This window comes from Leptonychotes weddellii, chromosome 9 (genome assembly GCF_054177405.1).
Source record: "Leptonychotes weddellii isolate Sample4059 chromosome 9, ASM5417740v2, whole genome shotgun sequence".
Lineage (NCBI taxonomy): Eukaryota > Metazoa > Chordata > Mammalia > Carnivora > Phocidae > Leptonychotes > Leptonychotes weddellii.
Genome location: NC_138377.1, coordinates 52,188,602 through 52,204,948, shown reverse-complemented (window position 1 = coordinate 52,204,948; position 16,347 = coordinate 52,188,602).

Below are 16,347 nucleotides of genomic sequence, written 5' to 3'. Positions count from 1 at the left end.
CCCTGGATCGAGTCCCGCATCGGGCTCCCTGCTCGGCAGGGAGTCTGCTTCTCCCTCTGACCCTCCCAACCCTCCCCCCGCTCATGTGCTCTCTCTCTCAGTCTCTCTCTCTCAAATAAATAAATAAAATCTTTTAAAAAAATAAATAAATAAAAAAAAAAAAGAGAGAGAGAGAGAACTTAGGCTCAATTTTAAAAAACTAAAAGTATGTATTCAGTTATATTAGATATCATTTTCTTACTTATATAAAGTAAGCAGAGACCCTCCTATATAATTCTTTCTGGGTAAAATGAAGAAATAAGTGAATCTTAACTGAGAATCATTCTAACAACACTGGGACGTTTGTGAGACTGTCATAGCTACAGTTAGTAGTGACAGTCTGAAAATAAGTTTAAAAGCACTAAAATACAGAGCTGCCAGGTAATCAGGTTTGGGTCCCATCTTTCAGACCAAACCAGTTACGTACAAGCTTCGGTATGACTGTGAGATCTGCAGCTGCCTTGATGGCACACATGGCTCCTTGAACAGGTTCATCAACGTTGCTAAACACTAAATGATGAGACACATCACCAATATCCAGGACCTGAAACGTTATCAATACCACAACACAGAAACTAGGCCTATTCCATTTCAGCATGGCTGGGTTTAAATGGATAACAGCAGAATACAAAAACAGTTCTTTTCTGTACTTTTATGAGAGGGACGCAGAAGAAACCCTTAATAAAGGGGACAAAATGCAGCTTCACAAGCAAGAACAGATTTTGATTGAGCAGCCTCTCTTGGCACAGGGACTGCAACAGACCTAAGAGCTGAGAGTTGCTGCAAAGCAGCGGCGCAGGCAGACCAGCCCACAGTCGTGAGGAATGTGGCAGATGGGGGTTCTGTTTGACTAAAATTTCAGGCTGACCGACCGCTCACCACTGCACACAATCTGCTTGATAAAAATGCACCCAAGAGAAAGCTATTCAACTGTTAGAGGTTTGGGTGTGGATTTAATCACCCACCAATTCATTTTGCAAAAAAAAAAAACAAAAAAAACTATTAACCAACTAACAATTGGGTTTTTTTAAATTTTAATTCTACAAATTAATTTCAAAATCATGTTTTTTGATTGTATTTTTTGATTGTATTTTTGATTGTATTTAACCTACCTTATCTTTCACAAACTGATTTTCTGAGACAGAAGAAGACTAAGAAGCTGATTGCAGGGAGTTGTTGACGTCAACTGTGAGGATTCGAGCAAGCCAGAAAATGACGTTCCGTAGAAATGTTCTCACAGCCTCCATTGTATGTGCAAAAGTAATCATACATCACCTTCCCATACAAAGAGTAAAAAGATCCATATACATTTATAACAAAGATAAGTATAAAATGTCAGGATTGGTTTTCTTATACAACTGAGTTTTCTTACATAAGTCTCATTGCTTTGTAATTATAGGAGGTATACCTTGAATTACAAACCTTAATACCAAATAACCTTCTAGCATCATGAGCTATAGACTTTCATGTACATTATCTCAAGTGATCCTTAAAACATTATCCTGAAATATGATTATCCCTAATTTCAGCTAAAGAAACTAAGGTTCAGGGTCAAGTGGCTTACCCAAATTCATGTAACTGGTAAAGTCTGTGCCAAAGCTTTGCCACCAAATCTTCTAATTCCAGCCCTTTGTCCAATGCACCATTGCTGCCTCCATATATCTATGCCTATCCAACCACACCTGCATGACTGGTAGTAAGAATCTACCTCTTCAATAAGCATTTACTGATCATCTACTAAATGCTTAGCACTATGTTAAATGCTGGGTATTCGAAGATGAATCAGATAACCTCACTGACCCCTCAGGAGCACACAATCTACTGGAAAGACAGCGACATCATCAGCATTATCGAAAGAGCTAACTGGGGGGCACCTGGGTGGCTCAGTCAGTTAAGTGTCTGACTCTTGGTTTCAGCTCAGGTCGTGATCTCATGGGTCATGATCTCACGGGTCATGAGATTAGGCCTGCATCAGGCTCCTCACTCAGCCGGGGGTCTGCTTGAAGATTCTCTCCCTCTGCCCCTCCCCCCATTTGTGTTCTCTCACTCTCTCTCTCTCTCCCCCCACCTTTCTCTCAAATAAATAAATAAATCTTTTTTAAAAAATAAAAGCTAACCTTTTTTGGTATTTACCATGTGCCAGGCACTGTTCTAAGCAACTTACAAGTATTAACTCAGTTTAATCTCATGAAAACTCTATGAGTTTTATTAGTATCCCCATTTGTGCAGACAAGAAAACTAAGGCAAAACCAAACTGATGCAAAGAGTAATAAGGAGAAAAAGACAGTGTCAAAGAAATTCCAATAGGGGAGATCCTAGCTGAGCTAAGCTGTAGAAGATGAACTAGGCAATGAAAGGTGGAAAGGAAGACGTTCCAGGCAAAAGGCATAGCATGAAAAAAGTCGGCAAGACTCAAGAGCTACACTGCGTCCTCAAATGTGTTCCTGTTCTTTGACCTCCCTGTCTTCATGCTATTCCTTTAGCTAGAATTTTCTTTTCCCTTATCCAACCTAATATATCCATCAAAACTAAGTGGTTGGGGCGCCTGGGTGGCTCAGTCGGTTAAGCGTCTGCCTTCGGCTCAGGTCATGATCCCAGGGTCCTGGGATCGAGCCCCACATCGGGCTCCCTGCTCTGCGGGGAGCCTGCCTCTCCCTCTCCCTCTACCCTTGCTGCGCCCACCCCCCCGCCTGTGCTCTCTGTCAAATAAATTTTTTAAAAAATCTAAAAAAAAAAAAAAAAAGACTAAGTGGTTAATTGGATGTGGTTGGGAAAAAGGAGGAAGTGAAGGATGACTGCAGAATATTGGACTGGAACAACAGGAAGGATAGAGCTGCTATCACCTGGAATGAAAACCCATGGGAGGAACAGTTTGAAGAGGAAAATAAGGGATGCTGCAAAAAAAAAAAAAAAGAAGAAGAAGCCAAAGCTGTATACCCTACACAGGCAGCATCTGTCTAGAGAAAGTAAGTCTTTTTCTAATTTGCAAAAAGCAAAATCAAAAGTTTGGTTTCAGGCATGTTAAGGGATTTATTAGACATTAAAGCAAATTGGTCAAGTAGGCAGTTGAACAAACAAGCCTGGAGTTCCCTGAACAGGTCCAGAAAGGAAATATAATTTGGGAGTTGAGAGCTTAATTATACTGTTTAAAGCCACAAGGCTGGATAAGTTCATCACTAGAGAGGGAAAAAATGAAGGAGAGATCCGAGGACTGAGGTCCAGAGTATCCAACGTTAAGAGCTTAAGCTGAAGAGAAAGGACAAGCAAAGGAGACCCAGAAAAAATAAGCAGTGGAGTAGGAGGAAACTTGGGAGGCATCCTGGAAAATTAAAGAAAGTCATGTCAAATACTGCTGACAGATCAAGTAAGGACTGAGAAGTGACCCCTGGAGTTAGCGATCCGGCCGTCCTCCATGACTTTGACAGGAGCAGTTCCAGTGAAATAGCAGGGCAGAAAGCTTGATTGGTTGCATTTAAGGGGGAATGGGGAGTAAGGAATTGAAGACAACAAGAAGAGACAGCTCTTTCATAGTTTTGCTGTAAAGAAAAGCAGAAAAATGGAGTCGTTGCTGGCTGTTGTGTTAACCAGCATTTTGTTGATTTAAGTTGGGAGAAACAGTTGCATGCCTGTATGCTAATGGAAACTATCTAGAGAGAGGGGAAATGATGATGCAGGAGAACGAACAGAATTAATAGAGCAATGTCCTTGAGTAGATAATAAAGAATGGGATCTAGGGCCCAAGTGGGATGATTGCTGCAGCTAACAGCACAGACCATTCCTCCGTGGTAACAGGAGAAACTGCGCGTACAGGGGCACTGATGCGGGCAGGCAGGTGGAAGTTGTCCACGGGGAATCGTGGCACATCTATTCCAACTGGTTTATTTTCTGAATAAGAAACAGGAAGGAAAGTCATCAGTTGAGAATAAGGACTGCAAAATGGTCTGAGCGTTACTGGCAAAAAAAAATTAAAGTCTGATACAAAGAAAGGAGTCGTCAAGGATATTGAACAATAGAAACTTTCATACACTATGGGTGGGGTATGAAAATTGGTAGGCTCACTGGAAACTACTGTGACATTATCCAGGAAAGGCAAAGATGTGCATATCCTATGACCCAGCAATACCATTCTTAGGTATTTATCCTACAGAAATGTGTGTAATACCAGCCCCTGTACAGGAAAAATTAGGGCATGCCTGCTCTTACAGTAGGTGGTAAAAGAAGAAAAAGAAACAATAACCAATCATCAAGAGAGTATTTACCGCTAGGAGGAAGGAAGGTGTCTGTGATCATGAATGAGCGTACTGAAGATTTAGCAATGTCCTATTTCTTAACCTGGACAATTTGTTAAACTGTACTAAGGTTCTGTGCACTTTTATATACTGTTCAATTTCATTAAAAAATGGATTCTATTATGTTTCTCCAAAGAGTTTTGTTTTTGTTTGTTTGTTTATTTGACAAAAAGTTCACTAGGCTGATCGCAAACTCAGAAATCTCAGTTCAGTTCTTTTAGCCTTGGCTGGGAAGCTTGGAGGCTTCCTATATATGTGTCATTCGGGGCTCACTCAGATATTTGGGCAATTGATAGAAAGAATTTGGACTCTCTCTGTGTGGCTCTCTCTTTTCGAGGGCTCCCCCCTTACATTTCAACTGTACGGTTGTCTCAAACTCTATGCTCAGTAAGGATGTGGGTTTTCTATCCATGTTTTGGTTTCCTAATGTGACAACTGGGACTTACCTTCAGGCTAAAACCTGTAAGAAATTGAAAACCCACTCAGTACTCCGTTCCTTCAAATATCCACGTAAAATACATACATTATGTGCCTACTTTGGTTTGCTTTCTGATGCCTTCACATGGTTGTGTTTTTTATTTTATGCAAAGTTTATAGTTCTTTTTGGAAGGATTATTCTGATAGAAGTTACTAAGCAATTACCAGAAGCAGAAACTAGCACTTGCTGTGAAAATCCAGGAATTTTCTATCTATTGCTTCTAGTGGTATTTCAATCGAGATAGAAACTCAATGAAATATTTTCTTCTCTCTGTGCTTCTTTGTATTCTTCCTTCCCTGGGGCTGTAAGACTCAACCTCTATGTCTAATTTTAATGCTGCAAGGGCTAAAGATAATAAGAAAGGGGAAAAGTGCATAGATAAATATTTCAAAATATCCCTCTATACATGCAAATATATCAGGGAAGAGGTAACATATTAGAATCATCATTTGAACAAATTAGGTTGTTGGTCTAGGAGATCTTAAAGGAGAAGGATATATGACAGGAGAGAGTACAGAAGGGGGAAAAAGAGAGCTGAATGAGACTCCTTAGTTAGATCTGAGCTGTGAAGAAAAAGCTGACATCTAGTAGAAGAAGGACGTGCTCCAAAAACAACATAGAGACAAGAAAATGGACAATCCCTAAATTTTAGAATATAGCCTCATGGCATTTTAAACCTAAAAGATACTCCTCAGATCATCTAAATCCAAAAGCCTTATTTTGGAGACAGGGAAACTGAATCTCACACTTTGCCTGACTCATAATTTAGTCAAGGTGCCCAATCCCCTCAGCCAAGTTTCAGTGCTATGGTATTCTTTTTAACAGCCTGGGACCTGTTCACATTTGTGTTTTGATTAATCAACGTTGTGTATGATGGCTTTAGGTCTGAGCCACTCAATTCATTCTTAAACATGCTAGAGAATTCCAATATAGAGCCTTTTGTTCCTTCTCTGTATATCTTGGAGTTTTAATCACAGCAGAGTGAATTGAGGCTTTTTTATGATTGCATAGAATACACCAGGCTCTAACTCTCTTTTCTAATTATGATAAAGCCATGTGGCCTCTTATGGGTTGCCTGGTAGAGTGTCCAGGTATAGATGGCTCACGGGATTTTACAAAGATTAATTCAGATTAGCTCATAAATTTATTGAAGGAGGTATCTATTAGGTGTTCTTGTCAGTCTGTGTGACTGCTATTGACAATAATAAAATGATATGAGTTTCAAACTCCCCTGTCCCAGGCTGCCTTCAGATTTAATCATTAGTCAGAATCTGCATTCTTCCCTAAGGTATCTTTTTATTACCTCAAATAAAAATGACAAGTTGAGATCCGTGAATTTAAAAAATTTTATTTAAATACTACCTCTGTTTTCCACAGGTTTATCCTCTCTTCTCAACATCTGGGCCATAACAAAAGTTAACATCTTCTGGGCAAATCAATATACATCAAAATGATTATAATTGTCTTTTTACTCAAAAGATAGTATGTGCTTCTAATGACAGCAGTAGCCAGGTGAAGAGAGAGTAAACCATTGTTCACAACCCAAGACCAAGAGTCGCTATGCTTTCTCTTAAAATGATGCACTATATCCCTCTGCCCTCCTTCAACCAGTAAGAGCCTGGATAATAATTTAACAAATAGTCCCAAGTATTCGATGTAATGAAAGAGTGATTCTAGCTTTAAGGGAGACTAAGCATAAATAATGGGGCTTGTTTTTATTTCCTTCTCTTAAATAAAAAATATAAATGTTAATATTCTTTTAAAATGTACAAACACTGGCTCAGTTGGTTAAGCATCCAACTCTTGGTTTCCACTCAGGTCATGATCTCGGGGGGGTTGTGAGATCAAGACTGGTGTCTGGCTCCTTGCTCAGCAAAGAATCTGCTTGAGATTCTCTCTCCCTCTCCCTCTGCCCCTCCCACTTACGCGCTCCCTTGGTCTCTAAAATAAATAAATAAATCATTTTTAAAAATGTACAAATATCTACCATATTGTTTTTGAGATCATAACTGTATGGCCCAAAGGTAATTTAAAATTTAGCACTTGGAGAAAACAAAAATAGCAGCCATTTGTTCAACAAATACTGGGTGTAGAGTCAAAGGGCAAAAACCATGTTATGCCCAACCCACTGGGGACTTTCGGGTCTCTTCTAATACCCTAGGGATCAATTTACCTTTTTTTTTGTAATTTTCTGGTTTAATAATAAAATCCTCACTAAGAATATTTTCTCCAGTCCCAGATTACTGCTGTTAGTTACAGTGACAAGCCCGGAACCTCCACAATCTATAATCAGAATTCATGTATAAATAAGACACTAGATTCTGATCTTTTTTTTTTTAAGATTTTATTTATTTATGAGAGAGAGAGTGAGAGAGTGGGGAGGGGCAGAGGGAGAGGGAGAAAGAGTCTGAAGCAGACTCCAGCACTGAACGCAGAGCCCCATGTGGGGCTCAATCCCTCGACCGCAAGATCACAATGTGAGCCGAAATCAAGAGTCAGACATTTAACCAACTGAACCATCCAGGTGCCCTCAGATCCTGGTCATTTTTAAACATAAGATAAATTGTTTATTATTTCCCCAAAACTCCCTACGTAAATATACTAGAGAATGAATTCTATCTGATTAAGCAAACTTGCAAAATCAGTAACAACAAGCCCCCACTAGGCTGGGAGATACCCCTCAGGCACTGCCATCGGGGGTCCCATGCCAGGGCCCTTGCCATATCAGTGATTAGCACCAATGAGCAGCAGCAGAAAGGGGAGGTGAGAGAGACAACCCTTTAACTCTGTCACAACACCTCTCTGACTACGCTCGGTTTTCCCCACCATGGTCCTGACAGTTACTGGACTCTATCACCAATGACCTGGAGAAGATGAATAATGCCAGATCCCTTTAGCCTCCAGACTACTTTATTTCAATAAAATTGGTGTATAATATTAATGGACACATTTTTACCAACTTTTTTTTTGTTTGTTATTATCTAAAGGCTAACTCAGAAACCTCCTCTCTCACTAATCATTCAGAAGACAAATATTTGGGTGCCTACCAGGTGTCAGGCAACATAGAAAAGGAGAACCCAAGTAGACAAAGAAGGGATGGGCACCTCAGGCAGAAGAAGATTTGTGCATAGTTTTTCTCATGCCAACCAACAGCATGTTTGGCTGGTCAGTCACCTCTAACCACTCAGCAACACTGATCCATCTGGGACCTTGGCTGGTCTTACCTCTGTTAATCCTTATGCATTAAGGAGAGACTCTATATCAAGAAAAATAGATTCCAGGGCGCCTGGGTGGCTCAGTCTAAGCATCTGCCTTCAGCTCAGGTCATGATCCCAGTATCCTGGGATCGAGCACCGCATCGGGCTCCCTGACTGGCAGAAAGCCTGCTTCTCCCTCTCCCACTCCCCCTGCTTGTGTTCCCTCTCTAGCTGTGTCTCTCTATCAAATAAATAAAATATCTTTAAAAAATAGATTCCGGGGCGCCTGGGTGGCTCAGTCGTTAAGCGTCTGCCTTCGGCTCAGGTCATGATCTCCAGGTCCTGGGATCGAGCCCCGCATCGGGCTTCCTGCTCAGTGGGGAGTCTGCTTCTCCCTCTCCCTCTGCCTCTCCCCACTGCTCCTACTCTCTCTCTCTCTCTGTCTCAAATAAATAAATTAAAAAAAAATTCTATTTAAAAAAAATAAATAAAAAATAAAAAATAGATTCCATTGTAAAAGGACTTATTTCAGTGGGAGCTTGTTATTCAGCCCAAGTTATTGCTAATCCTTCAAAAAGAACCCATCAAGCTAATTTTCAAGAAAGAAATGTGGGAACCGGATATTATGGTAGTACCTAGGTAAGTGGCTGTCGGTGTGGTAGTCCAAGATTTTCATATGGAAAATGTATTTTTGTAATATAACGTTATATGTCAATTATACCTCAATTTAAAAAAAGAAAAGAAAGGGGCGCCTGGGTGGCTCAGTTGGTTAAGCGACTGCCTTCGGCTCAGGTCATGATCCTGGAGTCCCAGGATCGAGTCCCGCATCGGGCTCCCTGCTCGGCGGGGAGCCTGCTTCTGCCTCTGACCCTCCCCCCTCTCATGTGCTCTCTCTCTCTCTCTCATTCTGTCTCAAATAAATAAATAAAATCTTTAAAAAAAAAAAAAAAAAGAAAAGAAAATGCTTTTTTGCATACATGCTTCAGTGGAGTTAACTGTATAAATGACAGATAAGTAAAGTGTAAATGACAGGTGAGAACAGCAGTATCAATATGGTTTTTAAGATGAATTATATTTTATATCGTTTTCAAGGGTTTTTTTTAGAAACTCTAATATCCTCTGACTAAAAATGCCTGAATAGATAAATTGTCACCACTAAGATACATGTAATTTTTGGCCTTATGATGTTTTAGCAACAAAACAAAAATCCACTTTTTTTAGGAGAGAGAGAGTGGGGGAGAGACAGAGGGGAAGAGAGAACCTCAAGCAGGCTCCATGTTCAGCAATGCAGAGCCCAACACGGGGCTCAATCTCATGACCCTGAGACCATGACCTGAGCCACAATCAAGAGGTGGGTGCTTAACCAACTGAGCTACCCAGGCACCCCAAAACTCCATTTTTTATGTATCATGATTCCTTAAGTTCTTTACTAAAACAAATGCATCTTGAAACAAAATGAAAAAGCTAAGCTGAGAACCATACTTGGTTAGATTGGAAAAGAACACATTTGCTTATAGTTCAGCACTATAATTATATTTTTAATATACAACATGTCCCTGAGGGTTTTACTTCAGAAATAATCCCATGAGGCTATCTCAAGACATTAATACATACATGTATACATAATGTATGATTAATACAAAAACATAATGTCTTAAGCTTTAAACAAAGTAAATTAATTTATTCCTTCTTAAAAATGAGTCTTTATATTATTCCACAAAAGGCATCATGAGTACAATATTTGGTAATGAAATATAAAAATTAAACCAAAACTATCTCAATCACATTCCCTTAAGAGCAAGTAAAAAAGAAAAATATAATAACCAAAGGAAGATGATATCAAGTAAGATTACAAGCATCCTAGTGAAAAAATAAAGAATGTAACCTTATTTCAGGTAGAGACAAAAATATGTGCAGAGTTTAGCTCTTCCTACTACAGTTTTCTAAAAACAACTGAAAAGGAGAAGGGAAGTAGGGAACTTCTAGGAGACCCACTCTAGCCAGGCACTGAGGTGGGCTCCGGGGATTCAGTAAGGAACAAAACAAATATATCCGCCAGCCTTATGAAATTTACATGAGAGAGACAAATGAGAACTGAGAAAATACAGTATTACAAATAGTGAAGAAACAACCAACTGCTAAGAAAAAGAACAATGAGAAACTCTACTTGATTAGTAAGATTAGTACAGACTCAGCACCAGTTCCCAAAGATAAATACAGAAACATGTTGTTGTTGTTGTTAATGTTTTTATTAGTTGTTCTGGTGGGTGAAAAAAATAAATGACAATATCAAATTTTTGGAAAAACTTTACCTAGGTCTTATGATCACTGTCTTTGGACCATAAGTTTCTGATTCCTTTTTCCTTGTGTTGTAATGAAGCCAGAGTGTTTATACTGAATAAAAAAATTTTTATGAAGAATAATAATCCGTTTCAAGGATGACTTTTATATATGTTTAACCCCAGTGATGGTACCACACTGAATGCATGGCCCTTGGCTCCACCAACATGGAAAATATGAATGGACATACATAACATGGTTGCAGTATTCAATCCGGTCTTTTTTTTTTTTTAAAGATTTTATTTATTTATTTGAGAGAGAGAGAATGAGAGAGAGAGCACATGAGAGGGGGGAGGGTCAGAGGGAGAAGCAGACTCCCCGCCGAGCAGGGAGCCCGATGCGGGACTCGATCCAGGGACTCCAGGATCATGACCTGAGCCGAAGGCAGTCGCTTAACCAACTGAGCCACCCAGGCGCCCTCAATCTGGTCTTTAACCACCAGTTCCAGGCTCCATAAAATTGACTTAGTAGAAACTGATATTGATCATGAAGACAGCTAAAGCAGAGATAAACTCTATCCATTTCTCCTCATTTTCCCAACAGCTTCTCAAGGTCAAGGAACATGTCTACCTCATTCTGTAAATCCTCATTAGGTCTAGGACAGGACCATCTACAAAGGGAGCCTTCCAGGTGCCCTTGAGGGAAGAGAAGATATTAAAGGAATTCAGTGAGCTATTTTTACTGAAAGGAAGCACAGCAGCTTGAAACAGTGAGTAGATAAATCTGACACGCACGTAAGAAAGCAGAAGAAATGAGATTGGAATTGCGGGTAGGGGGCAGCCTGAGGAAGGCCTGGAAAACCATGTCAGAGAGCTGGAACTCTGTAGTAAATGAAAAATCATTAAAGGGAATTCCAGATATGTTTCTCTTCTAGAAAACTACAGGGCGCTTGGGAGGGAAGAGAGGCAGGATTTAGGGAAACTATCAGGATGTGATTAAAGAAAGGGGAAAGGGATAAGGGCCAAAAGTATGATGGTAATGGAATCAATAATTACTGGTAGGAAGAAATATGGGGAAAGAGAGGGAACCAAAGAATACTACAAGATTCTCACTCGTTTGGCTAAAAAAATAATAGTGTCACTAACAAAGGGAATCTCAAGAAAATCAGGAAGGGAGTAAATTTGGAAAGAGGCTGAAGAGTTTGGTTATAAGCATGCTGAGTTTGAGATGATCCTAAAGATGTAAATGAAAATATTCAATCAATGGTATGTTATTTATTCGAATCTGCCAAATAATCTGCCATCTGTTTTTAAAAAGATTGAATTGGGGCACGTGGGTGGCTCAGTTGGTTAAGCATCTGACTCGATTTCAGCTCGTGTCATGATCTCAGGGTGGTGGGATGGAGCCCCATGTCCACACCTAGTGTGGAGCCTGCTTAAGATTCTCTCTCTCCCTGTCCTTCTGCCCCTCGCTCCCCCAGACGCACACTCTCACTCTCTCTCTCAAAAAAATTAACATTTTTAAACTCAAAATGACACATGGTACAATTGTTTTTTTAATGACAGCAATACAAAAACCCACTAAAATAATTAGGGAAATAGCTATCATCAGATATCAGTGAGTTGGAGGGAACAACTGGAAATTCAGAGCTAGAGCTGAAAAATGAGGCCCTCCCTAACAACCTCAGCTAACCTGATTATCTGTGAAGACCCTATTTCCAAAGACCTTCTAAATTTCCAAAGGTCACACATTCACAAGTTCTGGGGTTGGGACTTTGAACATCTTTAGGGAAATACAATTCAACCTATAACTTTTTTTCTACAAAGGTATGTCAGGGAAAGCATAAGGGACAGTACAATACCCCAGACTAGACTCAGCCATTACCTACCACCACTCACTGAGGCCTGCAGGAAGAACTCTAACTTCCCTCCCTCCAACCTCTTACTGGCTGAACCCAACCAGAAGCCAGAAAGGAGGAGCCCATTTTTACTAGAGGTCACCCTCCTAGGATGTGGAGCTGGATGGAGAAAAGGCAAAGAAAATGGGTCCAGAGGGGCAAACACAAGCTCTCTAACCAGAATGCCCTGACAACCTTTAAAATCAGACCCCAGAAAATTCTTATGCTCAGGTGTAGCTTGGGAAATGTTATGCCACATTAAATTGGTTAGAAAGACAAGGTATTAAGTATCAATGACTCTTACTTGTGTAACCTAGGATTTGTTTCATTTTTTTTTTATGGAGGACTTTGAACTACTTAACAAGAAAGACATCTACAAATTGCATTTGAGGTAAGAAAAGAGTTTTTGATTTGTTTTGTTTTGTTTTTTACTTTAACAACCTGTAGCTTGGAAATAACACCCCAATTCTGGAACCTTAAGGCTGGGTGATTTGGGAGATGAAGACAATCAGTTATCACAATGGGACCAAGCCCTCCCTGGCACCTGTCAGTGACAGTCTCATTCCTCTGTGATCTTGTGCTCACGGAAACTGGGACTTAATTGAGAAAGCCTGGAGCTCTGATGCAACTCACACACATGCAAAACCCCACACTGAACCAGCAGGAGGAAGACTACGACATCGTGTATCTTTCTCAAAGTAGGGAGGCCCTTACCTCCACAATCTTGTCTGCTTCCCCTGCTTCAGAACATACCAAACATGCAACAACCGAACCAGGGATGACGCCTGGGAGTTCGGCGCCTTCATTCTGTGAATTAATTTGGCTTTCACATATGGGTTGTTTTTCTAGAATACAGGATTACTACATTATGAAATTCTAATTGTTTCTGCTATCTTGCATGACCTGCCTGGGAGATGAGATGCAAATTAAGACATAATATAATTATGGCTGCCCTTGCCCTAAACAAATGTATTTTTCTTCTCCAACGGTTCAGGTACCAGGCTTTTCTTCTGTTTAGCTTCCAGCATCCCACTCTATCTCCCTTTTGTCACCTAGGGACTCTACCCTGGTGAAACGCCTAGCATCACCGTAAGATAGTGAGGCTTTTTGTTTTAAACAAACATATCAGGACTTCTGCATCCAGATAAAGTCTTATCTTTCTAAATAATCATCCTAGGAGGCTAAATATTTAGTCCACATGGCTGCGTTTTGATACCAGTGAACTCAAATTAAAAGACTATATTTAAAAAAAACCCACTTTATCAAATACTGTATCAAAAATACTATATGGGAGGCGTGTGCAGAGACAGGGCTTATGGCACCTTAATGCCCGTGGAGAGTTTACAGAGGCAGAAACCTCTCTTCTCTCCCACCAGCTGTTAAAGGCTCCTCTTAGGGGCGCCTGGGTGGCTCAGTCATTGAGCATCTGCCTTCGGCTCAGGTCATGATCCCAGGGTCCTGCGATCGAGTTCCGCATCAGGCTCCCTGCTTCTTGGAGAGCCTGCTTCTCCCTCTGCCTCTCTCTCTCTGCAGGAAGCCTGCTTCTTCCTCTCCCTCTGCCGCTCCCCCTGCTTGTGTTCCCCTCTCTCACTGTGTCTCTCTCTGTCAAATAAATAAATAAAATCTTAAAAAAAAAAAAGACTTTAAAAGCTCCTCTTAGACCCTTTGCCAGCTGCCCACCCTGATTTAGGCCCAGTATCTTTCAGAACAGAACTAAATGCCTGACAGACAGAAACTTTCCCCCTCTCCCACCACCCCCCCAAAAAAAAGAAAAAAAGACACAGGGTGGGGGGAGGGAAGGAAAGGAAAGGCAAGAAATCGAGGAGAAATAAATGTCTTTGGGTAGAGTATCTGAAAAATCTCTCAATAAGGCATTAGGCACGTAAGGATGTTACGAGTGTGAGTCATTTACGACAGCAAATACTTGATGTTGGTGAAGTGTTCAACCACAAGGGATTGGTTAACTCTTTTATGGACTATCTATACAATGAAATAGTTTGCTGGGACTTAAAGCTATGGTCTAGACCTGCTTTCACTGACACAGAAACTTGTTAGGTAGGAAAAGCAGGTTACGGAACTAGAAGTATAATGTGATCTCATTTTTAAAAATATGTATGTTTGCATGTATCTTTGAATATGTGTGTATGTTTACACAGAGAAAAAGAGAGAGAATAGAGGAAAGATTTGATTAAACACCAAGATGTAAATGGATATTTTTGAGAGATAACAACTATGGATGATTTCTTTCTTTTTGCTTATTTCTATTTTCGAATGTTTATACAAGAACTATGATTTACATGGGTAAAAAGGAAAGAGAACTGCCAAGAAGAAAACTTAGTAGCTGTGGCTGAAGATGGTCATTTAAGTAGTGACCTAGCATTTACTTTTTTTTTTACTCTATCACTTATTAAAGCAATATTATGCCATAAATACATACAGTGATAAGATTTATATACAAATCTCCAGAGGCCACATCTAGTGCTCTTTTAAAATCATCAGTCTCAGGGTGCCTGGGTGGCTCAGTCGGTTAAGCATCTGCCTTCAGCTCCGGTCATGATCTAGGGGTCCTGGGAGCAAGTCCCACATCAGACTCCACGCTCAGTGGGGAGCCTGCTTCTCCCTCTCCCTCTGCCTGCCTGCCTGCCACTCATGCTCTCTCACTCACTCTATCATGATCTCTATCAAATAAATGAATGAAATCTTAAAAAAAACAGCAGTCTTTACAGCTCCAACATGTATTACGTGAAAAAGCAAAATCAAGAGGCAGAAAATGCAGAGTATGCAACCAAGTGTTCACGAAAGAAGGGAAAATAAAGACGATAGATTTGACTGGCACACATGTGCATAAAAGTTACCCGAAGGGTAAATAGGAAACCTGTAACAGCATTCACCTGTGAGGAAACCAAGTGAGCTGAGGGGGGACAGGGCGTTTGAAACCTGTGAATGGGTTACCTAGTCCAAAATGAAATTTTTAGTTAGTCTTTTGTACTTCTCAGGGACTTATCTTTTTTATCATGTATTCCCAGAATTGTACCTAAGTGACTGGTTGAGTGGTTCAGTCTTGACTTAATATCGGTGATATTCAAATCTCCATCTGCATGAGTCTTTTTTTTTCCATATCTACTTGGTCTCTTTTCAAATGTTAAAAGGAGATGACCTGGGTAGAAGGAGACAGCCATCTATTTCACATAGTTTCACCCCATCCTTCTTAATGGTGGGCTGACCAAGGTCAAACAGAAAATAAAGCCCAGTTGAGAGTGTGCTGCTAACAAGCTTGTAGGAGGCACAGGCTCTCATTCATCGTTCTATTTTGAATCCAATATTAACTTCTCGTGGATGACAATGCTGCCTCCATTATTTCCCCATTAACACGGTGCACCCAAGGGGAACATCTGCCCAACACTAATGAGCTATTCACAGGAGAAACAAGAACAGGGTACCCGGAGCCAAGGTAAAACAATTAGAGGGAAAGGAAGACTGTTGGCTCCTGACCTAAATCGAATTGCTTTTAAGAGACAGAAACAGATTTTTAATTATGTAATCCCTTTCTCATTTCCTTTCAAACTTAAAGGTCAAATTCCGCTTTTAAATGCTAAGGGCCAGATTTGATATTATTGTCCTGGTCTGAAACCTGGACAGGTGCCCTGCTTAACCCACAGGGAGGCAAAGCATGTTTTTTTTCTCTTGCCATCATCCAAACTACTCTTTGGAAGAATTCATTAATAACTGCTGTCTTTTTCCCTTTGCATTTCATTTTTCTCTCCAAATAGTATTCTAAGAGAAACTGAGTCAGCCTTTACCAAGAAAAAGAACAGAAGCCATGAAGATCTGGGGTAAGAGGAAGTCTAGTTAACTTTCACTTTTGCAAGACTTGACTGTGAAATTGCTTTAACCTACATCTCTTTCTCACATCTGATCATTTGCATTTCTTTTTTTTAAATTTTATTTTATTATGTTATGTCACCATACAATACATCATTAGTTTTTGATGTAGTGATCCACAATTCACTGTTTTCGTGTAACACCCAGTGCTCCATGCAGTACGTGCCCTCCTTAATACTAATCACTGGACTAACCCATCCTCCCACTCCCCTCCCAACTAAAACCCTCAGTTTGTTTCTCAGAGTCCATAGTCTCTCATGGTTCGTCTCTCCCTCCAATTTCCCC